Here is a 17,981-nt window from a genome sequence, read left to right on the forward strand (position 1 = left end):
GGCGCCCCTGTAATTAGCTTTTAAGATGAGGTCAACTGAATTTATTTCCTAAATATCAACCTAATTATCTGTATAACAATAATTAAACAACTCTCATTCCAATTGATTTGAGATAGGTTATATTTAATATATGAAATTATCCCTTATAACAAATGCTATTTTTGACTTTTATGTATCTATTACTGAGGTGTAAAATGACTACTTGTGTTTTATAATATCTTATAGCACCTGCTAGATCTAACCATACTACATACCACTAATTATATATCTTTCCCCATTATTTTTTGCCTTTTTTGCCCTCTTATTCTTTCAGAAAAGCTTTATGATAAAGACAATATTTTGTCAAATTTCCTCCAGGGGTGACACTGGTTTTGTTTGTATTTGTGCAATAAATGATAAAACCGAAAAACTCTGATACATTTTATAATGCAAATATCTACCTTCTCATGTCTATTTTAAAAATCTTCCCTTAGAATTTTCTCTCATATACTTTCCATGGGTATCTTATTACTAATCCTTGTACTTAAGATAACTTGCAACGATCCTAGTCAGTGATCTCAGAGAGGGAAGCATATTGACAAGCACCTTCCCAGAGTCAAACATTTTGATTCAGATACACTAAGAAGTAAAGACTTTTTAACAAAATTCCTATCCATACAGAATTGGTGAGATAACCATGCTAACCGGCTTATTACTAGCCTGGCGCCTGTAAGATTTCAACCTGGAAAAGGCATCTTCCAAGATAGCAAATGGCAGCCAAAGTCAAGGTTCCTATCCACTCCACCCCAAACACACATAATAAATGTGGCCCAGCCATGAGGCTTAGAATGAAATGCATTAGTAGCAACGATGACATTACTACTCTTGCCACCTCCCTGGCCATTAGTGGGACTGGGCAAAGAGAATATAATACGGTTCTGTCCTGAATTCCATCTCAAGATGGTAAGTTGAACTTCTTATCGTGTCATCCACATTCTTTATTGTCTACTTGATCCACAATTGCCAACTGGACTCATTAGAAGTTATTTATAGTGTATTGATAACTCCCTTAAAAATCTGTTGAAATTAACTTCATATATAAAGTGAAAAACCCAATTTTTACACTTAATTTTCTGCAGGCTAAAGAGTACTACCTTTGTAATTTATTGAGGCATCAGATACTTTCAAATTATTTTGATAAGTGCATAATTGCTCGCTTATCTCTTGTTAATGGTAGTAAATTTAGAAGCTGGAGTTAAAAACTAAGTAATAGGCATTGAAATGAAGCACTAATTGGGAATTATGTATCATCAAATCTTGGGCCCATTAATGATTATACATCATATTTTTCCATAGTCTGTTGAGCCTAATAAAAGCTTGAAAAATAAGTCATGTTGTTTGAAAATCATGAAGCTTAATAGAACTTTTAATGTGATATTTTATCACAACTGGAAGGTATCCTATAGTATTAATAAAAGAACTCTACCAGTGACCTGCTTAATTGGCACTATCCAACAAATGTATTTTGATTGAGATTAATAGTCACTAATGTTAAAACTTATAAATAGGTTAAATTTCAATGCTAATGCTAATGAATTTTTAAGTCCTAATTAAAAATGCTTTCATCAGTGATATGTAAATTCATACTGTCACATTTGGATTCTAATAAAATGGTACTAATGTGATGGTGTTTATTGAAATAATTATTAATTGCTTCTTTAATGATAAGTCTGTAAATTGAACATTAAAAAGTGATTTCAAGGTGATTTTGAAATCATATCTGTATTCAACATATTCACATTAGGTTGTTGTATGTTTTACAGTTTGTAAAGTTTTATATTTAATTTCAAGACTTTCGAATCTGTATTATTAGATAAGGAGAGAGTTTATTATAAATATATATCATGGGCAACTGAGCCAATTTTTTAATAAAGTCTTTTAGGTTATTTAAGATTCTAAAGAAATATAATAACATTTTTTATTATTCTTTCTTGCCCTGAAAATCCATTAAATGTATTAGAATGTGAAAAATCTTTTAAAATGCTGATCCTCAGTTAGTAAATCTACAACTATCATCAAAGAAAAATAGAAAATTTCTTGCCATTGTATTTCTTCTTAAGGTAAATTTTACATATGGTGAAGTTAACGGATTGAAGGCATACAATTGAATGAGTTTACACATATATACCTTTGCATAACAAATACCTCATCGAGATATACAATATTTTCATCTCTTCAGAAAGTTCCCTTGGGTCCCCTAGAAGTCAATTTTCATCTTTCCAATTATTCACTGTTCTCACTTCTGTCACCATAAATTTGTTTTCGCTGCTCTGAAAAGAAAAAGAAAAAAGAAATCCTATTTGTTCCTTCACTCAACAGTGGTTTGAGATTTATCAGTATCGTGTGTATCAGGATCAGGAGTTCACTGTTTTGATTCACATCATTGTCTAAGTATACCAGCATCTGTTTATTTATTCTCATGTTAATGGGCATTTTGGTCATTTACCGATTTGGGGTATCATTTGCAAGTGCTTTCAGTGAGGTCATGGGGGTAGGTGTTTAAATCTAGAAGTGGTTAATCTTTTCGTACTCCTGTAAGAAAGGGATACAACTTCCAATTGCTTCAACATGGTGGTCGACACTTGGTGTTGTCAAGCTTTAAAATTTTAATCATTCTAGTGGTTTTGACGTAGTGCCTTATTTTGATTTTAATTTGCATTTCTCTAAATTCTAATGACTTAGAGAAATATTTTATGTGCTTGCTGTCCATTTGTGTCTTATGTTTTGATTTATCTATTCACATTATTTCCCACTTTGTTGTTTTGTCTTTTTTGTTTTTTGAAAATAAAACTTTACATATTCTAGATACATATCTACTGTCATATATTTGTATTTCAGATATTTTCTCCCAGTCTCTGGGTTGTGTTTTAATTTACTTATCTTTTGATGAGCTGAAATGTTAAATCCTGAAGTCTAAATTATTATTTTATTACTCTGTGGTCAGCAGTTATGTGTTTTCTGAGATAACCTTTGGCCTTCTTCAATTAGATGAAGATATTAGTTCTGTGTTGTCTTCTAGAAGCTTTATAGATTTACCTTTAATATTTATGTTTTATCTTTAATTACTTTGTTATGTGTTATGAAGAATGGGTCAAGATTCATTTTTTTCTATGTGTTTATCCAGTTTGTTCCAGTTCCATTTGTGGAAAGGTTGTTCTTTCTCACATTAAATTGTCTTGCTCATGATCATAAATCCGATGGTTATGTATGACAGTCTACTTTTGAAGTATCTACTATGATACATTGAACAATATACCTATATGCAAACACAACAAACCTTTTTCAAAGTGCTGTATGTAAGTTCTCAGAATCACACAGTATGAGTCCTTCAACTTCAGCTAATTTTTAGAAATTACTCTAGGGCCTCCCGGGTGGCTCAATCAGTTAAGCATCTGACTTTGGCTCAGGTCATGATCTCAGTTTGTGAGTTCAAGCCCCGTGTAGGGCTCTGTACTGGCAGCTGAGAGCCTGGAACCTGGTTCAGATTCTGTGTCTCCTCTCTCTGCCTTCCCTCCCTTGCTCGTGTTCTTTCTCTCTCTATCAAAAATAAAAAATATTTAAAAAAATTAAAAAAAAGAAACTACTGGAGTTATTTAAGTCTTCTGTTACAATCAGCTTACAGAGTTCTACCAAAAACAAAAAAAAGTCTGTTCAGTTATAAGTTGGAAGTTAGACAAATTTAGAGATCACTTTGGGAGAAAATTAACATCTTAAAAATAATGTCTTCCAATCTATTAACATGGTATATATATCCACCTATTTAGATTTTCTTTATTCTTTAAAATGTTTATTTGTTTATTTTGAGAGAAAGAGAGAGAGTATGTGTGTGAGCAGGGGAGGGGAAGAGAAAGAGAGAGAGAGAGAGAGAGAGAGAATCTGAAGCCGGATCTGTGCTGTCAGTGCAGAGCCTGACCTGGGGCTTGAACCCACGCACCAGGAGATCATGACTTGAGCTGAAATCAACAGTTAAATGCCCAACCGACTGAGCCACTTAGGGATGCCTAGATTTTCTTTAATTTCACTCACTGGCAACTTAATTTTAAATGCAGTGTAGTTTTTGGTACAAATGTTTAAGTCTCATACATTGTTTGTTAAATTTATTTATCAGTGTTCTAAGTGCTTTGATACTGTTATAAATAGCATGGCTTTTAGGTTATTTTTCAGTTGTTTGCTAGTAGTTTATAAAAATATAAATGGTTTTTGTGTACTTCGTACTGACCTTATATTTTCAGAACGCAGCAAAGAGCAAGATGGCAAAAGACCAGAGGAGAGCACTTCTTCTCCTTCTTCTTTTTAAAAAACATTTTTTTAGTGTTTGTTTATTTTTGAGACAGAGAGAGAGACAGAGTGTGAGCAGGGGAGGGACAGAGAGAGAGGAAGACACAGACTCTGAAGCAGCTCCAGGCTCCGAGCTGTCAGCACAGAGCCCAACGTGGGGCTCGAACTCATGAACTGTGAGATCATGACCTGAGCTGAAGTCAGAAGCTTAACCGACTGAGCCACCCAGGTGCCCCTAGAGGAGAGCACTTCTGATCACTCACAGTATACTGACCTGCAGGACTCCATGGAATCTTAATTTTAAGGATAAAGATGTTGTGTATAATATTTTATATTATATATGTATATGTATATATATATATATATAATATAAAATTATCACAGTTAACCTCCCAGTAGTATGCCAGTTGTACTTCTCCTTCCTGCTTCTTGTCTTTTATGATGTTTTTTCGTGCATTTTGTTTCCTCGTATGTTATAAACCCCATAATACATGAATGCTATTCATGAACAATTAATCAACTGTGTAAGGTGATTTCAAAAATTTTAAAAAGCTCCATCATATATATTTAGCCACACATTATCCTTTTCTCTTGCTCTTCACTTCTTTTCTAGATGCAAGTTTGCATGTGATATCATTTTCTGTTGGCGTAAAGAAACTCCTTTAGCATTCCTTCAAGTTTAAACTCAAGTTTAAAAATATTAGTGATAAAATCTCTCAGCTACTGTTTTGTTTTGAAAAAGAGTAATTATTTTGCCATTGATTTTTGAAAGATATTTTCTTTTTTTAAATGTTTATTTATTTTGAGAGAGAGAGAGAGAGAGAGAGAGAGAGAGCACATGAGCAGGGTAGGGGCAGAGAGAGAGAATCCTGAGCAGGCTCCACAGTCAGGGTGGAGTCCAACACAGAGCTCGATTTCACGACTGAGATCACGACCTGAGCAGAGTCAGATGCTGAACCAACTGAGCCACCCAGGTGCCCTGAAAGATATTTTCAGACTAGAATTCTGGGTTGACGGCTGTGTGTGTTTTCTTATATCACTTAAAGCATGTTTCTCTATGTTTTCAGATTTGCAAAGACTTTTGTGTATCTGATCGAGTTATTTCACCCATGTCTTTGAAAGATATTGCCTGCGGGTAAAGAATTCTAAATTAACAACTTCAGCTTTCTTTTAGTAGCTTGAAAATGTTGCCTGTGTGCATGAATTTCAGTTGCCCTGGTTTAGTTAGAGACTAACTCAGCAACACACTTAAAATTTCAGCAACCCCGGTATGTCAACTGTGAGTAATTTCATAAAGTGCAAATATTGCTTCGAGCTTCGTAGTCCACACACAGCTATGTAAATAACACACACACATCATGGTTGGTGCTCAATCATGTCACTTATTTCAGATTCCGCCGGTGACACTGCATTTGGTATTCAGATCCAACGCAGACAGCAAAAAAACCAAGCAAAACAAAACAAAACAAAGTGTGCGTTTGCGTTCCCAATGTCTCCCAGTGAGAAACGTATCTGATGTTTTAAAACAATGGATAATCAAAAGAGGAAATTGGCCAACAGAGATGGACTGCAGCAAAGAAATGAAAAGTGACATAACGTTGGGAGTATAATTCCAATGGAACATACACTGAGTCATGCGAGAAATAGCAGGTTTGGGGATGTCGACAATGACATTATTAAAAAAAAAAAAAACTCTAGACAGGCAGCTAGAGGAATTCAGCAAAAGCCAATTTACTGATGTAATGAACAAACTGTTTTTGACAAAAGCGGTAAGAGGTCCCACAGGAAGTGACGTCAGCACTGCCTTATGTGTATTTCATTCTTATCTGTAGTGGATGCTAACTAAATATTATCTTATGGTTGTACTAAAAATTCCATTACTCTGTCACCGTACAGAAGAACGTAATTCCTTTTATTTATTTCTTGAATATGGTCATTTACAGGAAAATGTAAATACATCAAACCAGATGTACAATTTTTGGTGTGGACTGTGATGGTTTTAATATGCATGAAATAATCTTTCTACCATGAAAAAAACTTTTCTGTGACCTTCCACACAGAGTCAGCTGTCTTGTCTCCTTCATGGTCATTTTGGTAAGTGGCATCCCTCATTCATAAATCTTTTGTTGTAATAATGGCTTATCAAATCCCTCGTTCACCTCTGCATGTTAAATATGTCTTTGTTAGTCAGGGGCTCTGACTTTAAATTATCAAATTGTCTTTGTTTTACTTTTCTCTGAAAGCTTACTGTGTGAAATGCATTTTTTCCTGTATTTTAATGTTACATTTTGGTTAATTTTAATTATAATTAAGCATTATGAAAGAGTTTGCATGTTTTGTTAGACTAGAAACATAAATAAAAAAAATAAATGTGTTATTCCTTCTTTCACAGAATCTTCTGAAGGAAAAAATTAGGTAACATTTTTAAGAAAATTCTTTCTCATATAGTAAAGATGTAAAGACATACTTTAATTAGAAAATACCCAATTAGGGGTACCAGGGTGACTCAGTCCGTTGAGCATCCGACTCTCGATTTTGGCTCAGGTCATGATCTCATGGTCTGTGGGTTCAAGCCCCACATGAGGCTTTCAGCACAGAGCCTGCTTGGGATTCTCTCTCTCTCTCTCTCTCTCTCTCTGCCTCTCTGCCACTCATGCACATGTGCTCTTTCTCTCTCTCTTTGTCTCTCCCTCTCACAAAAAATATAAATAAACATTAAAACAAAAAGAAACTGGGGTGCCCAGGTGGCTTAGTCAGTTAAGCATCTGACTTCTACTCAGGTCGTGATCTCACAGTTAATGAGTTCAAGCCCTGCCTCGGGCTCTGTGCTGACAGCTCAGCGCCAGGAGCCTGCTTCAGATTCTGTGTCTCCTTCTCTTTCTACTCCTCCTCTGCTTGCACACTGTCTGTCTGTCTCCCTCTGTCTCTCAATGAATAAACATAAAAAAAAGAAGGTACCCAATTATACATTGGGAATCATAGTCAGAAGGCATTTTCATAAGTAAGATTTGTTTGTAAGCTAAAATTTCTAGAAGAATTATGGCTTTGTCATTTATATTTTTCTTTAAAAATATTTATTTATTAATTCATTCATTCATTCATTTATTCACTTGTTTTTGAAAGAGAGACAGAGAGCACACACAACAAGGGAGAGGGGCGAAGGGGGAGAGAGAGAGAGAGAGAGAGAGAGAGAGAGAGAGAGAGAGAGAATCTTAAGCAGGCTCCGTGCCCAGTGTGGTGTCTAATGCAGGGCTCGACCTCATGACTGCGAGATCCTAACCTGAGCTGAAATCGAAGAGTCAGACGCTCAAGTAACTGAGCCACCCGGGCATCCCTGTCATTTTTATTTTTAGAGAGAGAGTCAGTTTCTCTTATTTTCATATGAAATTTGCATTTTTTCACTATATCCTCTTATTGAACATTTTTGGTGTCCAGAAATATTTCTCTTTAATGTTATTTCAGAGGGATTGGGGAGCCATCTAATGAAATGAGTATTGAAGTTATCTTCAAGGGCTTTCCATGCGAACTGAGCAGGAGGTATGGGGTTGAACATATTCAGGATCTCAACAGAAACATTTCAGATGACTTAGATTACTCAAACCTAGGAAAATCCAAATCATATAACAACAGTAGGGAATGATGTACCTAACTACAGAGTATGAAATAAAAAAAATAATATCCTTGATGCTTACCTTGAAGATTGACGACTGAGAGGTGACAGCAAGATTTCCCGATATTTCTTTATGTAGCTTATTCTGTTTGCGATGCTGGTTGATGGAGAACATGTACAGAAAAACAGATGTGGATTCTGTTTCCATTAAGGGTTTTGATTATATTATGGTGTAAGGTATAAAGTAATATGTTTTATGGGAAGTGTATTAATAAATCAGTATGGAAATTTGAAAAAAGTAAGCGAAGTCTGATGGTAAGTAAATAAAAAAGGCTTCATAGAGATGTTTGAACGTGTTCAAAATGGTAAAGAGGAAGCATGTTAAGATACAGAAACCTTATCCAAGCCCAATGTGAAAATGGGGAAAATAGAAAATAAATCAAGCTATAAATAGGTACCCAGACACTGGATAACTTGGACACACCTCCCTCCCCATGAAAATACGTATATTAAGTATATAACTCTGCAAATTCAGGTAGGAATCAGATTGTGGAAGAACTCAGTCTTCTAGATGTCCTAGGGACTTGGACTGGATTCAAGAGGGGCTGGATCAAGGGCACCTGGCTGGCTCAGTCAGTAGAACATGCAATTCTTGATCTCAGGGTTGTGAGTTCAAACCCCATGTTAGGTGTGGAGATTATTTAAAAAATAAAACAAAATCTTTAAAAAACAACGGGGTAGACCAGCTGACTTTTGAGCTGGGCAATGCTATAATCAGAACTGTGCTTCAGAAAATTAGATGGAAATGAATGTAGAGGACACGATTTAAAAGGTGACATCTGGATAGACTAACATCGCATTCCTCTATGTGGTCTTTACATCACCATTCATTTTGTAACATTTTTTATCTTAATTGGTTCAAACTCCATTAGAATACAAGTTGGCAGCTCATAATTAAACTGTTGGGTTTTTTTTTCCTAATTACTTATTTGATTAAAGAAAAGAAATCAAACGCAGACAGATAGAGCTGCTTTATTACTCTGATAGGAGAATAAACCATGTGTAAGACATCAGAAAAGATCCCAAAGAACTCCCCTCAGCCCTGCCACCCTGGCCTCTGAACACAGTCGAACACTGAATGGACAGCAGCAACCAGTTCCTTCAGGACATCATGGTAAGAGAGGAAAGAGATGAGAATATGAACCCTATAATCATAGCTTGCGCATTTCAAGTCCATTCCAGTCACCTGGAATACTTTTGTCCAGTTCTAGCAAGCCGGAAGTCTGTTCTTGCTGTCAGGATGATAAATGAGCCTCAATGTTCCACATATTCATCATATCTAGACTCAGTCATTATAATGTGCTTTATCTGAACATTAACGCAGCAGGCAAATAAAACTGCAGTAAGCATGAAATAGATCAGCTCACCCACTGGTAGGAACAAATTTCTCATAAACACAAAGGTGCACACTTAACAGCACCATAGCCACCACGCATGAATCTTGTATATTCATTCAAGGGGCCCCGATGAGTCTTTCTCCCTGAGTTCATCATCTTTCTTTCTTTTTTATTTTGAAGTTCATTTATTTATTTCGAGAGAGAGAGAGAGAGCATGAGCAGGGGAGGGACAGAGAGGGAGAGAGGAACGCCAAGCAGGCTCCATGCTATTAGTGTGGAGCTCAACATGGGGCTCAATCTCACGAACTGAGATCATGACCTGAGCCTAGATGAGGAGTCGGGCACCACTTAACCAACTGAGCCATGCAGGCACCCTCATCATCTTATAATGAATCGATTTTATTTAGTGCAGGATCATTTACTCCAACACCATTTTAATGAGACTGGTACATGAAGAAGTGATAATCTTTGCAAATAAGTCATTTTAACCTTAAGTTGATACATGTCAAATTACATAAACTTAGACAGACATGTGATAGTAATTTCCCCATTCTTTCACACGATACTCATTTTAAACTATTCTTGCTTTGTTATTTGTACCATTTAAAAAGATTCTTTTATAACCGAGCAGTATTTCGTCTGTGTTGTAAATCATGCACATTGGATTTAGGAGTCTAATTTCTCCCTAAATAATGTCCTTTGCCCACCTGTTCATCAAAAGAGTTTTTTTTTTTTTTTTTCCTCCTGAGCACAGTTACCCTGAACCACACAGATTAGAAATTAAGGTCCATTAAAGTCTTGCCTAGTTATTTTAAATATGAGTATATGCCTAGTTATTTTAAACTCTTCTTTAACTTTGAATCTCATTCTCTGGCTCATGAGAGAGCAGGTTATCACACATATTATATTTTCATGGCATATGTCAGGATATATTAGAAGGCTGGGTGAGGGTGACATTGGGTATATGGGAGGTTATGGTGTTGGAAAAGCTATATCTCATCTTCTGGGAAATACACATTCTCACCCCACAAATTACCTGAGAAAAATGAGGAAATTAAAATTTTTTATTTTGTCTTATCGTACAATTCTGAGAAGTAAGAATATGAACTAATATCTAGTGAAATTTGAGTCTGAACTCAATCCTAGGTAGAATCAGAGTGAGACTTTTTCTTGGTAGTTAGGAGACTAACACAGAGCTTTATTAGGTATCATATTAACAAATATGTTATTAAACAGATATACCTAGTATCTAGTAAATATTTTTAAAATATTAGTTAGGACTTTGTGGAATATCTTCATATAAAAATACCCTAACAGCTACTGATGCCTATAGAATATTTATGTCATTCTTGTTTAATGTCATGTTTTATGTAAAAAGAATATTTATATGATTCTTAGCAATTTCATAGTGCCAATATTTTCTATAGGAATGTGTGTTATTTATGTTTTAATGATATTATAAAACACAGACAAATAAAGGGCTTTCATAATGTCTCACAGTGATATTGATCACAGAGCCCAATATAGAATGTTTTTCTTTTAAAAATAACTTCTTGTTCATTCTATTTTCCTTAAATAAGAAATGCACTTATAAATAGCATATTCAATTTTGCTAATATTTGATAATAGTTTTCTAAAGTTTGTGAAGCTTATCCCTCAATATCCTACAATGTTGTTTTTTACAAAAGCTGATTTTACTTCTATTTCTGGTCATGATAGGACCAGAGACATGATCACTCCATTCCAAGCAACTAAACACTGGACAAAATAGATTAAACAGCTTTCACCCCACCCTCCAGATATTGGATAACAAGTTCTTTAGGATTATAATCACTGAGAAATGAGAAATAAAATAAGATCATTTAATTGTCGCCTTAGTATTCTGCCTAGAGGTAGTGACTTTAACACACACACATATACTTAAATTCTATTTATTTATTTATTTAACAATGGGTTTATTTTACAAATTTACATTATTTCACTTTCCTTACAGCAAGACTCTGTCAAATACCATTTTTTTAATGAAATCTGAGTATGTAAAAGAAATACAAAAAGAGTATTGTTTTTATTGGAAAGGGAAGGGAGCTATTTTTGTTGTTACCTTCAACACACTTGTAGGGTAGCTGGTGACAGAACTCCAGAAAACACAGTTGGAAATTCTCAGAGAGTAAATTTGTCCTAGCATATTAAATCGGGTTGTAAAATCTTGGTAGAAAGCATTGTTTTTGTATCCTTTCCACGGAATATTCTGAATTAGGTTGTGAGACTTAATTAGGCAATATCAAATTGAAACACATACCTACATGTTATGTGATGTAGGCTCTGTCCATGTCATCATCGAGATTTGAATGAGTTTTTATATTTGATCAACATCAGTCAGTCTGTTTTAACACAGCTAGCCTAATATGACTTATTCTTTGGATATATGTGCTTTTCATTGACGATAGTTATGTCTGCTAAACTAGGTTTACCATTTTGGCATGAAGGGTTGTTTCTACACCTCATTCGTGTTGTCTTGCAAATGCGACCCACACTGTTGATATTTATTTTTGGTCTGAATTATCATAATAAATTATGATTACTTGAGCATTCAGATTTAAGTAGATGATTAATGTAGAATCTATTTAAAATGATGGATTAGGGTACTCTGTAATGATAGTCTTTTATCATTATGATTTATCACATCTTTCCACTAATATGGTCAACCCTTTAAAAATTTATAACTTTTAGACAAAAAGTGTGCATTCTCATCATTTTCAAATGAGAAAAGCATCATTTTAAAATTAAGCACACATTTTAGGCTATCAAAAACTACAATGGCTTGCCTTGAATAGAGTTGTCATTCATTGAATCATTCCATTGTTTTCCTTTTAATAGTCTTACTTATCTTGAGATTTCAGTAAGAAATGAAAGGGTTTACAATTAATTTTAAGTATACATACAGGAATTTTTACTTCAAAATTTTTGTTGTGTTCCTTACCATTTTGTCTAAAATGTCTTTTAAAATATAGACTAGACATTCTATATTTATTCTGATAGCAAGTTATGTGATAATTTCAGATGTGGTAACATCTTAACATGTACAAGAGCGTTTTTGCTGCCATGAACTATATTCAGTATTCTGTCTGGATGCTGTTGACAGGAAAAAGGGAAACACTTAAATAGCTTGAGTTGCGTTCATTCTAGAACCCACACCTCTTCTGATTTTAATTCTATTTATTGGAAGGTATTTCACATCTTTTGGGATACTGGTGCCTATCTATTAATGTGAATTTCAAAGTATCTAACTTCCTTTTAAAAAAGGGCATAGTAAAGCAGTAAGGAAGCATTAGCCTAACACCCTAGATACAGTAAATATTTCTCCGTTAAATTTTTTTAAATGTTTACTTATTTTTGAGAGAGAAAGAGAGACAGAGAGAATGTGAGCAGGGAGGGCAGAGAGAGAGGGAGACACAGAATTTGAAGCAGGCTCTGGGCTCTGAGCTGTCAGCACAGAACCCAACACAGGGCTCAAACGAGCAGTGAGACCATGACCTGAGCTGAAGTCGGACACTTAACTGACTGAGCCACCCAGGGGCCCCTGGCTTGTTTTATAGTTGCCCTCTTGTACTCCAGAAAAACTAATGGAAAAAATTGTGACATTTTTTAGTTTCAAAAGGCAAATTATCTTAGCCCTCCTCCATCTACCTTAACAAGTAACCTGATTTGACCTCCTTCATCTGTCTTAACAAGTAACCTGATTTGACCTCCTTCATCTGTCTTAACAAGTAACCTGATTTGAGAGTTCATCATGTATTCTCTTGCGATGGCCCCATAAACGGGTTATTTTCCTCGGTTTGCTCCTTGGAACTGAGGTCTACCTGCCAGGACCCATAATAAGGAGTCAGACTGATGAATGGAGCTAGGCTGTGGTCTCCCCTGGGTGCCGGTAGTTTCTCAGATAGCAGGTTGGAACGACACGAGGATGCCTCTCTGCTGATCAGAAACACTTGAGAGGCAGGATTTGACTCCCCTGCAGTAGACAGAGGCCGGGAAAAACAAGCAATGTCAGATCCCTCCTAGATGTTGTGGTGGGCAAGGCATCTCTTCTGGGTCTCTGGGGGACAATGCCACCAAGTCTCTCATTCCATTTCTTTCCCCACCAAATGCTGCTTCCAAGATGCTTACCCAGTCTACACCTGTGCAATAGTCCTTTCAGAGGTAGCCAGAGTTTTGTTCATCTCACCCCGTTTGCCTCATAGCTCCACCGAGGTCCTGATCTGAGAAGGGTAGATGGATCCCAGATTCTCCGAAAGGTAGGCTTTTCTCTTTTACTATTTTTGAATGTATGAGATTGCATAAAACTTTTAAGTGTGTGTAAAGCTAAAAATAAGATATTTAGGTTTAAGTTTACCTACAATTACGTTATTTGACAGAAGGTAAAATGTAATATTGTGAATGCTCTGATTTGCACCTTAGATACATAATTTTTGTTTAAGCTTAAATTCATAGTGATTTAAAAATGTTAAATTCTGTACTTATAGTACTTGATATCAAGAAACCCAACTAAATGATCATTTTTATATATGAACAACTGATTTATAGTTTAATTTTTAAAGATGAAAAAACTATTTATATTCCTGAGGTATCGAATTATCAGAATACTGAAAAAAAAAAAAAACCTTCAAAAATCAGCCAGTCCCCAGTTAGTTTTAAGATGTAGCTATAACCAAGCTACCAGATGGCAGGGTTACAAGAAGTAATCAAAATTTTATGAGCATGTAGTTGGAACTTTAGGAGCTGTTCTATTGCTGTAATGGTACTGGAGATTTTAGTGAACTGTTAATTATGGTTTTGAAAATAAATTAATTTTAGAGAATCATGGAATTCATCCCTGAGGGCTGGAGCTTAATCTCATAGTAGAATACAACTTTAAAATATCATTTTGTATGATATCAATAATGTCTTTATTTAAGAAAAAGGAGTGATATAAAGAATTTAATGCCTCAATATGAACTGAGAGATCATCTCTCTTTAAAATGGTGCTCTAGTCCCTAGATGCTTGTTGGGTCATGATATATGATGGTCTCACTGTTAATTACTAAGGCATTTAAAGGATATGGGAGTAGAGAAATGAGTCATGTCTTATGTGAGGACTCGTTGTCCCCGGGCTGTCCTTTCCTGCTCAGGAGCCCTATTATTTTATCCAATTCCGTGCGTGGCCTCAGGCATTTTGGCAGATGCGAGCTTACAGTCAAGGTTAAACATCTTCACTTGTGCCCTGCACCTGCCATCAGCTGACATGAGCAACCAAATTAGTTAATTTTACACTTATTTAGTGCCTCGTTTTGGGATAAAGTCCTTATATGTGAGTGATAGCAAAATCTTCTCTGTCTTTAACACATTTGTAAATCAGGCTAAAGTCCACATCAACATGGTGACTCTTTGGACTACGATACTTTTTGTACTAGGATATTCACTGGATGTTTGCTATTACATAATTTCTATAACTGTTCCTATTGCAAAATACCTCCATTAAAGGTTAACTGAGGAAATCTCTGGAAACCAAATGCTAAAGATCACTTTTTAGGCCTGATAGATGTTAACAACTTAGTTTGAGGATACTTCGAACTCTGTGTTAAGTATTTTTACTCCTTAGAAACTATGAAAACAAGGAAGGAAGGAAGGAAGGAAGGAAGGAAGGAAGGAAGGAAGGAAGGAAAGAACGAATGAATGAAAGAAAGAAAGAAAGAAAGAAAGAAAGAAAAATAAAGAAGGAAAAAAAGAAAAGAAAGAAAGAAAGAAAGAAAGAAAGAAAGAAAGAGGGAAAAAGAAAGGAAAGAGAGAGGGTGGGAGGGAGGGAGAGAGCGAGGGAAAATGTATATGCACCTATGTGTGCAAAAATACTCAAACATTCAAAATGGCAACATAAACCTAGTTCCTTGGTTTCTTTGCTTCAAAACTTCTGACCATATTTTCTCTACCCAACTCTGTCACCTATAACTAAGGTGGCACCTTGGCCTTTAATTTTAATAGTAACTAAACCATCTTCCCTTTTAAATTTCAATCAACACATTGTCTGAATCTTTATTTACTTTCCTGATCACTTATCCTGGAACTGATCCATAGCAACTAATATTATGTATCAATCTGAATGGGCTGTGGATACCCAGGTATGTCCCAGTGAGGAACATCCGGAATGGTGGCTGTTGCATAGGTGACTTACTAAGTGGATTGCTCTCCCCAATGTGGATGGGCATCATGCAATCAGTTGAAGGACTGAGTAGGACAAAAGCCAAAGGAAAGAAGAATTCAATCCTTTTTGTCCTGTCTCACTGTTTTAGCTGGGACATCTCACTTCATCTTCTGCCTTTGGACTGGAGTTTTACACCCCTTGGTTCTCAGGGGATTTGCTCTTAAGATTTGTCCTATTTTCTCCTATGTTATCAACTTCCCTATCTATCTATCTATCTATCTATCTATATCTGTATCTATCTATCTATCGATCATCTATCTAGGTTATAGGTACAGGCACAGGTATAGAAAGATACAGGCATATATATCTGTACACACATAAATATATGCATATACAAAGACATAGGTATAGATATATCACGTTATATATCAGGTTATAATATAACGCTATATTTTTATAAAAAAGAAAATCAAAATCTAAACTGTGTAGACCTCATGCCCTTCCACTAAATATGATTCTTCTCTCTTCTTCTTTATACAAAAATTCAAAATAGTTGTGGATACTTGGTACATTAATCCCACAACTCACACACTCTTCTCAAACTACCCTCTTTCCCATTTTTTTTTTCCCACTGAAACAGTAATTGTAAGGATCATCAAAACCTCCATGTGGTCAAAACCACAACCGTTCTTAGTACTCCTATTTGACCATTTTGTACCTTGAAATCTTTTTCACTCTGCTGCAACTCCAGCCTCTCAAAACGCTCCTTCTGTTTTCCTTGTTCCTCCTCTTCTTCCTGACTTTTAAAAATGGACTGAAGCAAGGACGGATTCTTGTAACTTTTCTCTTCTCTATTTACACATATTTTCTAAATTATTTCATCCAGTTCCATGGCTTTGATTATAGCTTTGGTGTTGATGACTCCCAAGTAGATATTCAAGGCTTCATCTTTTTCCTCTGACAATGTTACGTAACATTTGACCTTCACAGAACCATTGAGGTATATTCAGGCCAGAGTATTATCCATCCAGTTTTAGATGAAAAGAGAAAGTATGACAGATCAAAGCTATAGACATGTACCAAAGAGCTAATAAATGAAGGAAAAAGGACTGCAGCCCGGATCTTGTGACTGCCGATTGATTATATTACACTATTTTGTTCACATTTGATACGGTTCAAATATATATTTTTAGAATTTCATAAGTACTACTGAATGCTGTATTCTGAATTAGTTGATATGAGATTCATAAATATTTATCACTATTACTTTCCTTCTCTATTTGGCAAAATTTAGGTAATAAAGATAGCATTTATAAAAGTAAACAAGATTTTTAATGGGGTTAAAGAAATTAAGGCAGTCTCTTTCTAAGGAATCATCTGCATTCTTGTGTCACAATCTTTACGAGTGCACTCCTTACAATTATAACTATGGCACTAGAATCAGTCAGTGATGTTGCTGGGTAGAATATTAAGATAACCTTTGGTAAAGTGTCACAGGTAAGGGGGATTCCTGTTTACTTCCCCTGGCTTCTCTCTACTTATTCAGGGTACCCTACTAAAGTGCATTTGCTATCTTCCATGTTTGATATATATCCTTCCTCAGTGTTGGTCTCCCGACGTGCTGGAAAACATGAGGCAATTACTCAAAGGGTGTCAGTTTGTCAGGAAGGAAGCCACTGAGCGATGCGTTTTCCATGACAAGGGCAGATGTGATTCTGAGAATATTCCTATTGATAAAAGCAGTGGAAAATGGAGAATAGCTCAGGTTACTCTCTCCCACTCTTCAAAAATTATGAAGTCCAAGCGATTCAGACAAGTTGAAAAAATGTTTGTAAAGGAGATATTTCAGCGCTTATTTCCCCCATAAATGTCAAGGAATTCAACATGTCTTAGTAACACATTGATCTCTGGAGGAAATGTTGCTGCTGTTATCTAAAGCACTAAATGATTTTAAAAATAATTAAACTTTTAATTTCAGAATAGCTTTCGATTCCCAGAAAAGTTGCAAAGATATAACAGAAAGTCCCTGTGAATCCCTCACCAGGTAGCCTTGCTGTTAATGCATTCTATTAATGACACATTTTCAAGACTAAGAAATGAACTTTGGTGCAGTACTATTAACTATACTTTTGTTTAATGTTTACTTATTTGGGAGAGAGAGAGAGAGAGAGAGAGAGAGAGAGAGAGAGAGAGAGAGAAAGTGTGAGTGCACACAAGCAGGGGAGGGGCAGACAGAGAGGGAGAGGATCCTAAGTGGGCTCTGTGCTGACAGCAGAGAGCCTGATGTAGGGCTTGAACTCATGAACCATGAGATCATGACCTGATCCTATATTATCTCCAGATTTTCTCAGTTTGTCTGAAAAGTCCTTTTTCTGTTCCAGGATGCCACATTTCAGTTAGTTGTCATGTCTTATGTTTTTCCTGGTCTGTGAGAGTTTCTTAGATTTTCTTTATTTTTGATGACCCTGGAAATTTTGAGGAA

Source organism: Lynx canadensis, chromosome D3 (assembly GCF_007474595.2).
Source record: "Lynx canadensis isolate LIC74 chromosome D3, mLynCan4.pri.v2, whole genome shotgun sequence".
In the NCBI taxonomy this organism is placed as follows: Eukaryota; Metazoa; Chordata; class Mammalia; order Carnivora; family Felidae; genus Lynx; species Lynx canadensis.